The 14,930-nt window shown below is 37.5% G+C and overlaps 2 long non-coding RNA genes across 3 annotated transcripts in view; one reads left to right on the forward strand and one right to left on the reverse strand.

Annotated features, from left to right (window-relative positions):
• LOC309665077 overlaps window positions 1-14,930 on the reverse strand; it is a 514,078-nt gene that overhangs the window by 37,644 nt on the left and 461,504 nt on the right. The window contains exon 7 of one of the 2 annotated variants that reach the window (XR_014266192.1): window positions 4,468-8,117. The exons of the other annotated variant lie outside the window; for it this stretch is intronic. This is a non-coding gene — a long non-coding RNA (uncharacterized lncRNA). Of the gene's footprint in view, window positions 1-4,467; window positions 8,118-14,930 lie in introns of those variants that run through there. 2 annotated transcript variants of the gene reach the window in all.
• Window positions 254-13,005, forward strand: LOC309665096. The gene is made up of 2 exons (XR_014266217.1): window positions 254-2,704; window positions 8,905-13,005. It is a non-coding gene; the product is annotated as an uncharacterized lncRNA (long non-coding RNA).

A 14,930-nucleotide genomic window follows, 5' to 3' on the forward strand; every position in this document is an offset into this window, starting at 1 on the left:
CCACTTGAAAACAGAGCCTAGGTGACCAGCGTTCCCAGTCCATCCTGGGACGAGGCAATATGTGAGCTGCCATATGCTCCGGTGGGTTTCGGCTGACGCTGAGCAGGTGTATGGCATTCGGGCCAAGCATGTGGAGGGTGGTAGATTCACAGAGGGGAGGTACCGTTTTCAATTTACCGGAGGAAGACCTAGGAAATAACAGAGCGCTGGGTGTATTCGCCTCTCTCCTGCTTCCCGCTCATTTCCTAAGAAATACAAGATGGTTCCGGTTTTCATTCTCAAAATCCAAGGAAACACTTTGAACACGACACTTGCGCTGATTTAAAAATCATTCTCCAACATTCAGAATCCATCAATTATCAAGATGCAGAAGACCTCCAAATATTTATAATGACAGCACTATCATTATGTTAAGTTATTATGACAAGAAGGGGAGGAGAACAGTTTAACCTTAGTCAAGGTGTGTGTGTCTGGGTGTGTGTGTTTTCTGTGCAGCAATTTAGAATTGCGATAACAAGTTTGCCATATACAGTCGTGTCTCAATTTATTTTTTACAGAGACCACAGCGTTTATATACCTGAGCAACTTTATTCCTAAATACATTTACATCTACAAGCACCTTTTTGAATTAAATGTATCATTTCTGATGGTGTGTGAGGGGAAGAGAAGAAAAGCCAAAGTTAAATGAATGGGACTCCACGAACAACCCAAGTCGAGTTCGCTGATGTTGGCTCCGAAGTATTCATCTTAATCAATGAGAATGCTTCTGCTCCCGTAAAAATGAGTGATTGGGACACATAAAATACGCTATCAACTTTTGCCCAAAACTAAGCAGTTTAGATCATTTATTTCCATAAAATGAGACTGCCTCGTATGTCAAGCTGGCGCATTTTCTGTGTGACTGACTTGAGAGTCTGAGTTGACAATTTAAGTTCTAATTATTTGCACCCTCCTCAGTCTGCTATTACAGGAGGACGCGGGACTCTCCCAGAGGAGTGCCGGAAAGGACGTTATGTGGGCTGACGGGAAGCAGCTGAGAAAGATCCACGGGGTTTTTTAATGCAGATGATGTACGGCTGTGGAGAGGAGCCGAAGGGGCTCGAAGAACCCTGATTGGAAGGTTCAAGTGTGTTCCATCTGTTACTCCCCTAGCCTTTTCATTAATGCTGTGTAAAGGCAAGCAGAGTCCCAGCTGGTGAAAAGGTATCTGTTTGACAGGCCCACGGCCTGAATCTCCTCTCCCCTGGCAGGGTCAGATGCTCGTAGGGGCCTTGCAACTGTCCACCTTCAATTTCAGGTCAAAACGCAGTTCAGCTCTTTGGTGTGGTCAGAGAATAAGCATGACCTTGGTCGGTTGGGTGGGCTTGGGTTTATATCACAGCACTCCCACGTCCTCACTGTGGGTCCATCAGAACATTAGTTAACCTAAAGTTTAGTGTCCTGGTCTAAAATAAAATGGAAATTTAATCATGTAAATTCCAGGGCTCTAGTGAGATGTATCTGTGAGACTGCAGTAAATATGAAGTTTCCTTCTTTCTCCACATTATCTACACTGTATGTGGATGAAGAAAAGAAAATGATAAAGAGGCAGCTGGTTTCATATTTCGGATGATTTACAAAAATGGAATATACATGCAAAAAAGACCTCAACTAGCATTTTCAAATGTATTGGGTCTTTTTTTTTTTTTTTTTTTTCCAGCCTATCTTTCTTAATGGTTTAAAGAGCACAGATCTGGAGCCAGACTGCCTGGATTGGAATTCCAGTGCTACCACTTACTACCTGTGCAACCTTGGGCAGGTAATTTAACCTCTCTGTGCCTCGGTTTCATGATCTACATCATGGAGGTAACAGTAATTCATAGGGTTGTTATGAGGAGCCAATGAATTAATACTTAGAATTATTAGAATACAAGAATAGTGCTTGCCACTTAATGTTTGTTGCTGTTACTATTTTCAAAAATATGTTAGTATTATTATCATTACCTTCCCTTCCCTTGCCTAGCTCTACACTTAGGCAGCCCATTCATTCCCATTGGGAAGGGGTTGTTTCAGAAAGGATATAAGAGTCTCATTTTGGTCTTTGAATTTCAAATGCCTAGCTCTCAGGGAAATAGAAATGACTCAGAGCAGATTAAAAAATACAAACAAGGCTTCCTGCTTCTGAGACTAGAATGGTGTTCTTGAGATGGCAAAGAGAAGAAAGTGAAGGGAAAGGTAGGTGCAGTCGACATTAGTAGGTGCCTGGAAGACATCCTGCCCCCTGACTTCACTGACCATGTGTGGGACTGAGGGCCAGTGGTGGAAGGAATGATACGAAACCCCAGAAAATCTGTGGAATGCAAGAGCACAGGAGAGGCATGCTTCCTTTCAGGGTAGAGTCCTTGGGAGAGACAAGACCCCAAAGAAGGAGTAGCTGTGCTGTGTATCTAGGCAGACAGGGCTGGGAGAACCTCACAAAAATTCTCTCTACCACAGCCTGGTGGAGTCACAATGATTCCTTTGCATCTGAGAGGGAGACCAAATTATCAACTAGAAAAAGCCAGGCCTGAAGGAGCCTTGAGGATTGGAAAAAGGATGATTCCCGGTGATCTGCATGTACTGAAGATCAAGGATCAGATGGCATGATAGACGTTTCCACAGATGTCAGCATGGACAGATGACACTGAGGACCAGATACCCCTTAATCCCAGACCATAGCAATATGGTAAGTCCCCTGAATTTGGACGCACCCCAGGGAAAAATAGGGGGTAATCCTCAATTGACTGAAATTAGATTTCCACATATTTCCACTCTTTGGATCTTTAAATAGAACCTAAATTGAGTTTCAGGAAAATTTTTGAAGAAGTTCTTTCTCTTACATACCGGAGTTTATAGACCAAGATTCATACCCATTACGTTTAAAAGGATTTGTGGAAGAACAGTTTTAAATTGATGACTGGATGAGCTCTTTGTTTTTAATTTAAAACAATTTTCTTAAATTATATAAATCTCTGAACCCTTCACATGTGGAATTTGGCAATCCCATCTGTTGAAACACATTTTTAAAACCTTATTGTGTAACAGTCCAAATATATATGTAAAGAGAAATATAATGAAATCTACCCCCCACATACCCATTTCCCATCTTCAACAAATAACAATTAAGAGTAACTTCTGTTCTGTCAACCCTCCCACATAACTCCAACCCCCAAACCCCTTTATTATTTTGAACCAAATCACAGACATCTTATTTCTTTAGTTAAGTAAGTATCCCTAAAAGTAAGGATTCTTTTGAAGAACATAACTATAATATCATTAATCTACATAAATATTTGTAGTAATTTAATATAAAAAATCCAGTGTCAAATATTCCTAATTATCTCATAAATTGGTTTTTAAAGTTTGCTTTTTTTTTTAATCAAGATCCAAACAATATCCACACATTACATTTTTATGGATTTCTCAGATCTTTTTTAAACTATAGCTTCTCCTCCCTCTTTTGTTTTCCTTACAAGTTATTCGTGAAGAAATCAAGTTATTAGTGATGTTCTGTAGTATTTCTCACATTCTGGATTTTGTTGATTGCCAACTCTATGGTAATATTTAACATGTTCTTCTACCACTGTATTTCCCATAAACTGATAGTTATATCCAGAAGCTTGATTTGACTTATGTATGTCAATGCTTTGGCAAAAAAATACTTCCTAGAATGTATTTCATAATTCCAACAGGAGGCACATGGTGTCCGCTTTCCTCTCTTTGTGTGATGTTAATAGCCATTGATTATAGTTACCTAGATCCACTATTTTATTCGAGGTTTGCAAAATGGTAATCTTCTAATTCTTTCTCTGTTATTTGTTAGCTGGGATACTTTTATAAAAATAAACCTCAGGTATTTGGTTATCCTGAGGTTGTATAGGAAAAGCAGGTAGGACACTTGATTCTTTCTCTAATTACCAGCTTTCAGAAAAAAATTGAAAATTCGTTCTTTAGCATACTTCAAGTTTGTCACTGACTTTTTTTCCCTTCTTTTTTAATTGAAGTATAGTTGGTTTAAAATATCATATTAGTTTTAGGTGTACAACATCCCGGGTCAATGTTTTTATAGATTATACTCCATTTAAAGTTATTACAAAATAATGGCTATATTTCCCTGCGCTGTACAATATATCCTTGTTGTTTATCTATTTTATACACAGTAGTTTGTACCTCTTAATCCCATACTCCCCCTTCCCTCTCCCTACTGGCAACCACTAGTCTGTTCCTGTATTTGTGAGTCTGTTTCTGTTTTGTTATATACATTTGTTTTTATTTTTTAGATTCCATGTATAAGTGATAGAGTATTTGTCTTTCTCTGTCTGACTTATTTCACTAAGCGTAATACTCTCTAGGTCCATCCATGTTGTTGCAAATGGCAGTGCTTCATTCTTTTTTATGGCTGAGTAATATTCCTGTGTGTGTGTGTGTGTGTGTGTGTGTGTGTGTGTGTGTGTGTGTGTGTGTGTGTGTATAAATATATATATCTCACATCTTCTTTACCCATTTATCTGTTGATGGACACTTAGGTTGCTTCCATATCTTGGCTATTATAAATAATGCTGCTATGAACATTGGGATGCATGTAACTTTTCGAAGTAGTGTTTTCATTTTCTTCTGATATATACCCAGGAGTGGAATTGCTGAATCATATGGTAGCTCTATTTTTAGTCTTTTGAGGAAACTTCATACTGTTTTCCATAGTGATCCACCAGTTTACATACCCACCAACATAATATGAGGGTTACCTTTTCTCTACATTTTCATCAACATTTGTTAATTGTGGTCTTTTTGATGATTGCCACTCTTGACAGGTGTGAGGTGATATCTCATTGTGGTTTTGATTTGCGTTTCTCTGATGATTAGCATTGTTGAGCATCTTTTCATGTGCCTGTTGGTCATTGTATGTCTTCTTTGGAAAACTGTCTATTCAGGTCTTCTGCCCATTTTTTAATTGGGGTTTTTTTTTTTTTTTGGATAGTGAGTTGTAGGAGCTATTTACATATTTTGGCTATTAACCTCTTATCGGTCATATCATTTGCAGATATTTTCTTTCATTCTGTAGATTGTCTTTTTTGCTTTGTCCATCATTTCCTTTGCTTTTAAGTTTAATTAGGTCCCATTTGTGTTTTTTTCTTTTTAAATGGCACATGTTATCATTGATTTTTCACATTTTTGATGTGTTTTAACCCATAAATTTCATTATGCCTTTAGATGCATAAAATGTTTCATCTTGGTCCAGTGGGAGTCTCTTTACATTGCCTCCTGAGTCCTTTTGGCATGGCCCCAATAGTTTCTGATAGCTTCTTTACTTTCTGGTATAATAAAGTGTTTTAAGCTCATCTTGTACATTTTCTGTCATAGATAGAATCTGTCATTTCTCCAATCCGTCTCCTCTAGTAGGAAAAGATATTCAGATAACAATGTGTATGCTGGTGGTGTTTCTTGGTACCAGTTTGTTATATTATTTTTAAGTCTTTTAAGTGTACAGTGCCATATGTTATAAATATGTACTGATATTTCCATTTCCAGTGATAATATAGAGGTTTTATTTAAATTCTTCGATTTTATATGCATATTTCTTTTTCTACTATACTAAAAATCTTAGGTCCTAATGACAGTGATTATGTTCAAGTGATATTACTTTACTGTATTATATCATATTAATTATGTATACAAAATACATTGTATGTATAATAGTTTCAGAATAACAATATCAATATTATTACTCATAATTTTATTACACCAAACAGTTTCAGAATTTCTTTTTACAGTTTTGGGCAGTTTTGTCCTTGGGGTACATCCCTCTAAAGATGTACAGATAAACTACTCTGTTTTAAATCACTTGAAAATGTTCCTCTCTATTGGGCTGTGCCCACAAATTTATATCAAATTAAAAGTTTTTTTCTTCTGTTTTGGGGGAATTTAAAGGTTTTTTTTCATTATTTTATTTTGCTTTATAATTGTAGGGACAAGGTTTATTCAGAGAAGTCTAGCTTCTGTCCCTAACGCTTTTACTTTGTTCATTCTCCTTCTATCCTTCACTTTCAAATTTTCTCTCTATATGATTGATATGCGGATGAATTAATTTAATGCATAGAAAGTGGATAGCCTATATTTTAAATATTCAGTAAATGGCAGCTATCATTACGGGGAAGGCATATGACTAGTTATTGTCTTTGAAGTTTCCAAATTTAAATACGCTCTGCCATACTCTCGAGTGGTAATTTTGGTCTTGATTGAACCCTGGTTTGTATATATAAGTAATCCAAAACTGCTTCTTCAGAAACATTAAGCTTCTGCTTCAGTGCAGAAGTGTTATGGCTTTCCTGTGGTGACATATAAAGTGGGCAGGAAAATTGCAAAACTGAAGAAAGTCCAAGATTCGATGTTAGAAAATGCTGCATTGGAATCTCAGATTTGTTATTTACTGGCTGTTTTATAGTATGAATTTCTTAGCCTCTCTGAGCCTTAATTTCCCACATAGGTAACGGTGATGATTATATCCAATGTTATTATTGCAAGAAGTAAATGAGCAGACCTATAGAAAGTGACCTACACAGTACATGGAATGTACTGGTGTTCAAGAAATGTTTTTCTTTTTTCCCTTTTTTAACTTAATCTATATGAAAACCATCCCAGCTGTGATTGAGAGCAGATAGGTCTTTCTCTGATCAGCATTTACCAAATTTCTGTTCTGTTTGCTTCTTCCAGAGAACTCGTTCCTATACCAATGTCCACCCATTTTCATGCTTGTGTGCACCTCCAGATTCACCCTCCACCGTTCTCCACCCTGCTCTTTGCCTCTGAACACTGACCTATATGGAATGTATCAAAGGGCTCCCATGTCCTCTAGCTTTCTGTTGAGGTCGTTCAATGGGAGTCCCAGCAGGAGATTGGTGAATTGATCAAAGAATTTGTTCCTCTAGCTCCCTTCCTGTAGGGGAGCTATTCCTTGACTGGTTCCTCTCTGGAAGTCCTGCACTGCTCCATGTTGATTTCCCTAAATTCTGCCCACTCCTTTGTAAAGAGTCCTTTCATTCAACTTCAATTACCCAGTTTGAGTGGTGCCATCTCTTTCCTGCAGGGACCCTGATTGACACAATTTCCAATCAAGAAAATAATAGTGAGATTGTTAGTCTGAGGAGTACATCTTGCCTCAATTCCTTCAGTTATTCTGAAGTCCTAAACTCACATAAATTTGAATTATTGAAAAGCAGAGTACCTAGACTTCAGTAAATTACCCAAAACAGCAAGTCACTCAATGAATTTTGCTTTAACCTCTATGCCCTCAGCTTTTAACCAAGGGTCAATACAGGAAATGGTCATATGCTATCTCCATTCCTGCATCTTCAATAAATGTACTGTTGAAAACAGCATCCATTATTGTGGCCAATGTCTCTGAATGGTGATGTGAAAAGAACACAAGATTTGGAGTTAAAAGATATAGGCTGGAATTCCCACTCTGTAATTTACTGGTTACCAAAACATATTTCTCTGAGCTTCAATCTATTCTTCTGTAAAATGAGACAAAAATACTTATATACTTGTATTAGTGGGAAAAAAAAAAGAGCTTTTTAAACTAAAGAGTACCATAAATATTCACGCATAGTATGAATATATTAAATTTCTTTAAAAATTTAGCACAGGCAAAGGTTTTCTTTACTAAAGAGCTATTTTGCTTTATCCTGTTAAAAAGGAGTATATGACTCATTTTTTTTGCATTAGCTTATAAGAAATGCACAATTAACTGTAATATTTTATTATAATAAGTATATTTTACTAGTATTTTTATACCTGTATTTACTTCTCTCTCCATGAATTTTATTCCCATTTTGAGAATATTATGGTATATGTATGTTATATTCTAAGGTACATCCAATTATTTGGGGGAAGAAGATAGGATCTAAACAAACAAGCCAATACAATTTTCAAAAAAGAATTTGTCCATAACTGTATTGCCTCTGGGGTGAAGATTCTCATTCATCTTTCTGCAACATTCCTCTTTAATTCTGTACCCAAGCAGTGTTCATGGTGATGGTTCCAGCCTCCTGTGTTCATGATTCATTATTTGAAAATCAGCAAGATTGACATCTGCCTACCTATAAAAAGATGTAATATAAATATTATATATAATACATATTATATATAGCAATCCATATCCTATAGTTTATTGGCACAGGAAGAATAGGAGAAAGGGATGGAAGAAAAGAAGGAAGAAACGAGGTAAGAAGGGGAGGAGAAGGTAGATGTGAAGGAGGAAATTACCTTCTTCCTAGGATTTATAATATCCATTTCAAACTTTTTTCAATTTTCGTTCCCAAGTAAGGGTCTAAAATTATTACCATCAGTACAGTATAGAGTCTGTTCATGAATATTCTGTTCTTATTCTACAGAGAGAGGGGCTCAGTTCAGATCCCTCCCAGATAATCACCACTATTTCCAGGAGACCACAACATTTCTCCAAGCCAAATCAAATCCAAGACTTGTGAGACACCATCGCCTAATTTTCAAATCAACAGGACAGAAGCTAGAAAATAAACTTTATCTCTTAGAATAAAGTGAAATTCTTGAACTATAGAACTACTACCTTATTTCAGGCAAAAGAAAGATTTTGGGTGAAGAACAGGTATAAATGTGTCTGTCATCAGAAAGAAAAATAGAACTGTCTGAGACAGCTGTAAGTCCAAGTGGAGTTGGTAGATTTTTAAACACACTCTGCAGGCCAAACAAAGAACTTATTTGTGTATGGTGAAGTATGATTTACCAAGGAAGGGGGCTCACTGTCCTATCTGAAACATCCTTTTGAAAGACACCTGCAGCACTATTATGCAACGTAAAGCACCAGGTCATTAAGGGCTCCGTCAATCAAGTTACTGATTCTTCCAGATACGGCTGGTGAATAAAGAAGGCACTTCTCCGTTTCAGACTGAAAGTCACACTCCACCTGCTCCAAGCCCTGGGGTTTTGAAAAAAAGAGAAGTTAACCTAATCTACTTCCATACTAAAAGAAACATTTGGTTTTCAAAGCCAGACCTTAGGAGTTCTTTCATCCAAGCAGAAGCTGATTCTTCAGGTATGTCCGAAAACACTTCTGGATTCCTTTATCTCTTCCTTGTAGGATGACTATTGGTAGAAAAATATGGTACCAACTACCATATTTAATTTTTATTTTGGGGTACAGTTGATTTACAATGTTGTATTAGTTTCAGGTGTACAGCAAAGCAATTCGGTTATACACATATATATCCATTCTTTTTCAGATTCTTTTCCCATATAGGTTATTACAGAATATTGAGTAGAGTTCCCTGTGCTATACAGTAGGTCCTTGTTGATGATCTATTTCATACATAGGAGCGTGTATATGTTAATCCCAAACTCCTAATTTATCCCTCCCCCGCACGTTTCCCCTTGGTAACCATACATTTGTTTTCGAAGTCTGTGAGTCTTTCTGTTTTGTAAGTTCATTTGTATCATTTTTTTTAAGATTCCACATATAAGTGATAACATGATATTTGTCTTTCTCTGTCTGACTTCATGTAGCATGATAATCTCTAGGCCAGTCCATGTTGCTGCAAATGGCATTATTTCATTCTTTTTTATGGCTGAAAAATATTCCATTGTAAATATGTACCACATCTTCTTTATCCATTCCTCTGTTGATGGACATTTAGGTTGCTTCCATGTCTTGGCTATTGTAAATAGTGCTGCAATGAACATGAGTGCTGCATGTATCTTTTAGAATTATGGTTTTCTCCAGATATATGCCCAGGAGTGGGATCATTGGATCATATGGTAGTCTATTTTTAGTTATTTAAGAAACCTCCACACTGTTCTCCATAGTGGCTGCACCAGTTTACATTCCCACCAACAGTGTAGGAGGATTCCCTTTTCTCCACCCTCTCTCCAGCATTTATTGTTTGTTGACTTTTTGATGATGGCCATTCTAACTGGTGTGAGGTGATGCCTCATTGTAGTTTTGATTTGCATTTCTCTAATAATTAGTCATGTTCAGTATCTTTTCATGTGCTTTTTGGCCATCTGTATGTCTTCCTCGGAGAAATGTCTGTTTAGGTCTTCTGCCCATTTTTTGATTGGGTTGTTTGTTTGCTTTGATATAGAGCTGCATGAGCTGTTTGTATATTTTGGAGATTAATCCCTTGTCGGTTGCTCCATTTGCAAATGTTTTCTCCCATTCTGTGGGTTTTTTCATTTTATTTATAGTTTCCTTTGCTGTGCAGAAGCTTTTAAGTTTAATTAGATCCCATTTATTTTTGTTTTTATTTTTATTACTCTAGGAGGTGGGTCCAAAAAGATCTTGCTGCTATTTATGTCAGAGAGTGTTCTGCCTGTGTTTTCCTCTAAGAGTTTTATAGTATTTGGCCTTACATTTAGGTCTTTAATCCATTTTGAGTTTATTTTTGTGTATGGTGTTAGAGAATGTTCTAATTTCATTCTTTTACATATAGCTATCCAGTTTTCCCAGCACCACTTATTGAAGAAACGATCTTTTCTCCATTGTGTAGTCTTGCCTCCTTTGTTGTAGATTAATTGATCAGAGGTGCATGGGTTATTTGTGGGCTTTCTATCTTGTTCCATTGATCTATATTTCTGTTTTTGTGCCAGTACCATACATTACTGTAGCTTTGAAATATAGTCTGAAGTCAGGGAGTCTATTCCTCCAGCTCCATTTTTATTTCTCAGGATTGCTTTGGCCCAGTACCATATTTAAAAATAAATAATAAAACACATTTCTGAAACTATAGCTAAATAATCAAACCCTAAAAATTTGATTGCTTGCTTATCCATTTATTTCTCCCCACCGTTTATGATAAAAATTTTCAGTCAGGCAGCAAATTGAAAGAACCATACAGTCAACATCTGTATACAAATCACCTAAATTCTATCATTAACCTTTACTAGACTTGCATTCATTACATACCTAGCTACCCATCCCTCTGTACTACATATATCATCCTGTTTTTAAGGCATTTTAAAGCAAATTGCAGACCCTTATTATTTCCCTCTAAATACTTCACCATGCACATCATTAATAGAGTTCAAAAGTTGTTTGATAGTTATTTTCTTTGGATGTAAAATTTACATACAATGAAATACACAAATCTTTACTTTTGTTGAGTTTTGATAATGCATACATCTGTTGTAACCCAAGCTCCTATCAAGATATAGAATATTACCATAACCCCAGATAGTTATCTTTTTCCCCTTTCCAGTCAATCACTATCCCTACTACTCTGGAGATAAACTTTGTTCTCATATTCTTTTCTGACAAAAATTAGATTTGCTTCTTCTAGAATATCATATAAACAGAATCATGCAGTATGTATCCTTTGTATAAGACTCTTTCACTTAGCATAGTGTTGTGGATTAGCCAAGTCAATGCATGCACAAGCAGTAAGTCTTTCCACTTTATTGTTGAGTAGTATGCTATTGTGCGAATATCAATTTGCTTATCCATTCTCCTATGGATTGACACCTGGGCTCTCCAGACTGTGCTGTTATGTTTCTTTTAATTTATTTTGGGTAAATAACTAGGACTGGGATTGCTGGGTCTTAGTTGTAAGTCATTTTTTTGGTCATTGCTTTATGGATGACAATATTCATTCTTTTTCAAAGTCTACTTTAGAAAATTTGCAACTGTAAAAGTCCCTTTGATTCCTAAGCCTATAGTTTTCATAAACATTACATCTACACACATTATACAACCTGCAAAACAGTATGTTTTGCTTTAAATATTCATATACATTTTAAAGAAATTAAGAGGAAAGAAAAAGAACTTTTATATTTACCCCCCTAGTTATCATTCTCAATAATTTTCACTTCCTTTCGAGGAACCAAGTATCATCTTGTATCATTTTCTATCAATCAGCTGAAGAACTTCCTTTTGCACTCCTTGTAGTGCAAGTCTGAAGCTGATGAACTCAATTTCATTTTCTCTAAAAATGTATTTACTTTTACTTTGAAGATTATTTTTTCTGGATACAGAATTCTATTTTTTCCAGATGTATTGAAGTATGATTGACAATTATATATGTTTAAAGTATATGTTTGCTATTCATATACATTGTGAAATTATTACCACAATCAAGCTAATTAACAAACATATCCATCATCGCACATAGTTCCCATGTTTGTATATCTCTGTGTGGTGAGGATACTTGAGGTCTACCTCTTTATAAATTTCAAGTTTACAACACATTATTATTAACATTAGTCATCGTGTTATGCATTAGATCTCTAGACCTTTTTCATCTAATAACTGAAAATTTTTGCCCTTTGATAAGTATCTCTCCTTTTCCCCCACCCCTAAGCCTTTGGTAACCATCATTCTTCTCTGTGTTACTGTGAGTTCAGCTTTTTTTTTTTCCTTAGATTCCATATATAAGTGAGATAGTACAACAAGAATCTTTCTGTGTCTGGCTTACTTTACTCAGCATAATGTCCTCCAGTATTATACAGAATATTTTCACTGTGCCCTAAAAATCATCTGAGCTCTGCTTATCCATGTCTCCCACCAAACCCTGGCAACCACTGATCTTTTTACTCTCCCCATAGTTTTATCTTTTCCAAAATATCATATAGTTTTGGAATCATACAATATGTAGCCTTTTCAGATGGGCCTCTTTTGCTTAGTAATATGCATTTAGGTTCCTCCATGTCTTTCCATAGCTTGATAGCTCATTCATTTCTTTTTAGCAAAGAATACTATTCCATTGCCTAGATAGGTTATTTATCCCTTCACCCACTGAAGGACATTTTGGTTACTTCCAAATTTTGGCCATTGGAATAAAGCTGCTATAAACATCCATGTTCATGCTTTTTGTGGATGTAAGTTTTCAGTTAATCTGGGTTAATATTAAGGATCATGACTGCTGAATCATAAGGTTAAGAGTATGTTTAGGTTTGTAAGAAATTGCCAAACTGTCTCCTAAGTTTCCATATTATTTTCCATACTGTTTTCCGTTCCTATCAACAATGAGTGAGAGTTCTTGTTCTCCACATCCTTGCCAGCATCTGGTGTTGTCAGTGTTCTAGATTTTGGCTATTTTAATAGATGTGTAGTACTATCTATCTCACTGTTGTTTTAATTTGCATGTCCTTGATGACATATACTGTGGAGCATCTTTTCATATGTTTATTTGCCATCTGTATATCTTCTTTGGTGAATAAATATATATTTTTATGTCTAGTATTACATTAGAATTTCCTTTTGGTTCTTCATAATAGTATCTCTCTTTCTCCACTGACATTTCCAATCTTTTCATTTGTTACAAGCATATTTTTCTTTACCTCATTTATTTTAGTCATAAAATCCTACTTTCAAGTCTTTGCAGCTGTTTCTGTTCACTCTCCAACAAAACAGAAATTTCATCTATTTAGTTTTGAAAGCAAATGCCTAAAGGCTTGTAGTATAAAAAGCAATGAATATATCCCTAAAATTATTTCTAGATATTTAATAGCTACTATATATGTGACTAATAAGGAAAAAAAATTAATGACTGGCTCTATATCCCACAGTTAGATCCTTCTGCTACAGCTGCTTCCAAATATCTGAGAAGATTGTCCAAGACGGCAGAGTAAAAAGGCCCTGAGCTCACCTCCTCTCACATCAAAATCACAACTATCTATCTATCTGCAGAACAGCCATCAGTGAAAAGGACTGGAGCCTACCAGAAAAGCTCTCCTACAACTAAAGACATAAAGACATAAAGAAGGAACCACAATGAAATGGGTAGGAGGGGCGGACTTGTGCTATCATCAAATCCTATACCCCTGGGTTGGCAACCACAAACTGGAGAATAATTATATTGCAGAGGTTCTCCCATAAGAGTGAGAGTTCTGAGCCCCAAATCAAGCTCCTCAGCCCAGGGGTCCTGGACTGGGAAGATGAGCCCCCAGAGTATGTGGTTTGAAGACAAGTGGGGCTTACTTTTTGAGAGCCCCCATAAGACTGGGAGAAATAGAAACTTCACTAGGGTGAAGTGCACACAAAATCTCACATGCACTGGGACCCAGGGCAAAAGGAGTAATTTGATAGGAACCTGGGCCAGACCTAATTGCTGATCTGTGGGGGAGGTGGGGGGGGGCACGGCAGCTGTGGCTCACCCTGGGGACATAGACTCTGGTGGCAGTCATATTTGGGAGTGTTCTACCTTGTGGACACTGCTGTTGGGATCCTCCTTCTAGCTCATTAGCACCAAGAGCTGTTCCCACCCAAAAGCCTGTAGGCACTAGTACTGGGGACACCTCAGGCCAAACAACTAACTGGGTGGGGACAGAGCCCCATGTGTCAACAGACAGGCTGCCTCTAGACACAGCCTTGCCCACCAGAGGACCAAGACTGAGCTCTGCCCACCAGTGGGCAGGCACCAGCCCTGCTCTCCAGGAAGCTAGTGCCTCTAGATCAGCCTTACCCACCACGAGGCAGACACGAGAAAACTACAATCCCTCAGAATGTAGACCCAACCCATCCACAGTAGGCCAGACCCTACCCTGGGACGAGCTGGGCCCTGCCTACTAGCAGGCCAACACAAGCTTTGGGACACCCTGGACTCCATACCCAACTGTGTCAGGAATCAGCGCCCCTCACCAGTGATCTGACACCAGCTCTGGGATCCCTGGGCCCTGCAGCCAGACTCTAGGGCCTGGCTCTACCTGTCAGTAAGTCCAGCACTAACCACAGGACCTGGCTTCACTCGCCAGGGGGTGGGCAACAGCCCTGGGGTCTTCTGGACCCTGAGTCTGCCCACCAGTGAGCCACCATAGCCCTGGGGTCCCCTAGAGTTCTGCAGCCAGTCACCTCATGACTAGACCCCAGCCAGCAGCATCTTCACAAGGCAGTGCCTTTCAATCAACTGGGCCAGGGGCCAACCAAGCCTACCAGACTGCTCACA

Source organism: Balaenoptera physalus (assembly GCF_965194825.1).
Source record: "Balaenoptera physalus genome assembly, chromosome: 7".
NCBI classification, from domain to species: Eukaryota; Metazoa; Chordata; class Mammalia; order Artiodactyla; family Balaenopteridae; genus Balaenoptera; species Balaenoptera physalus.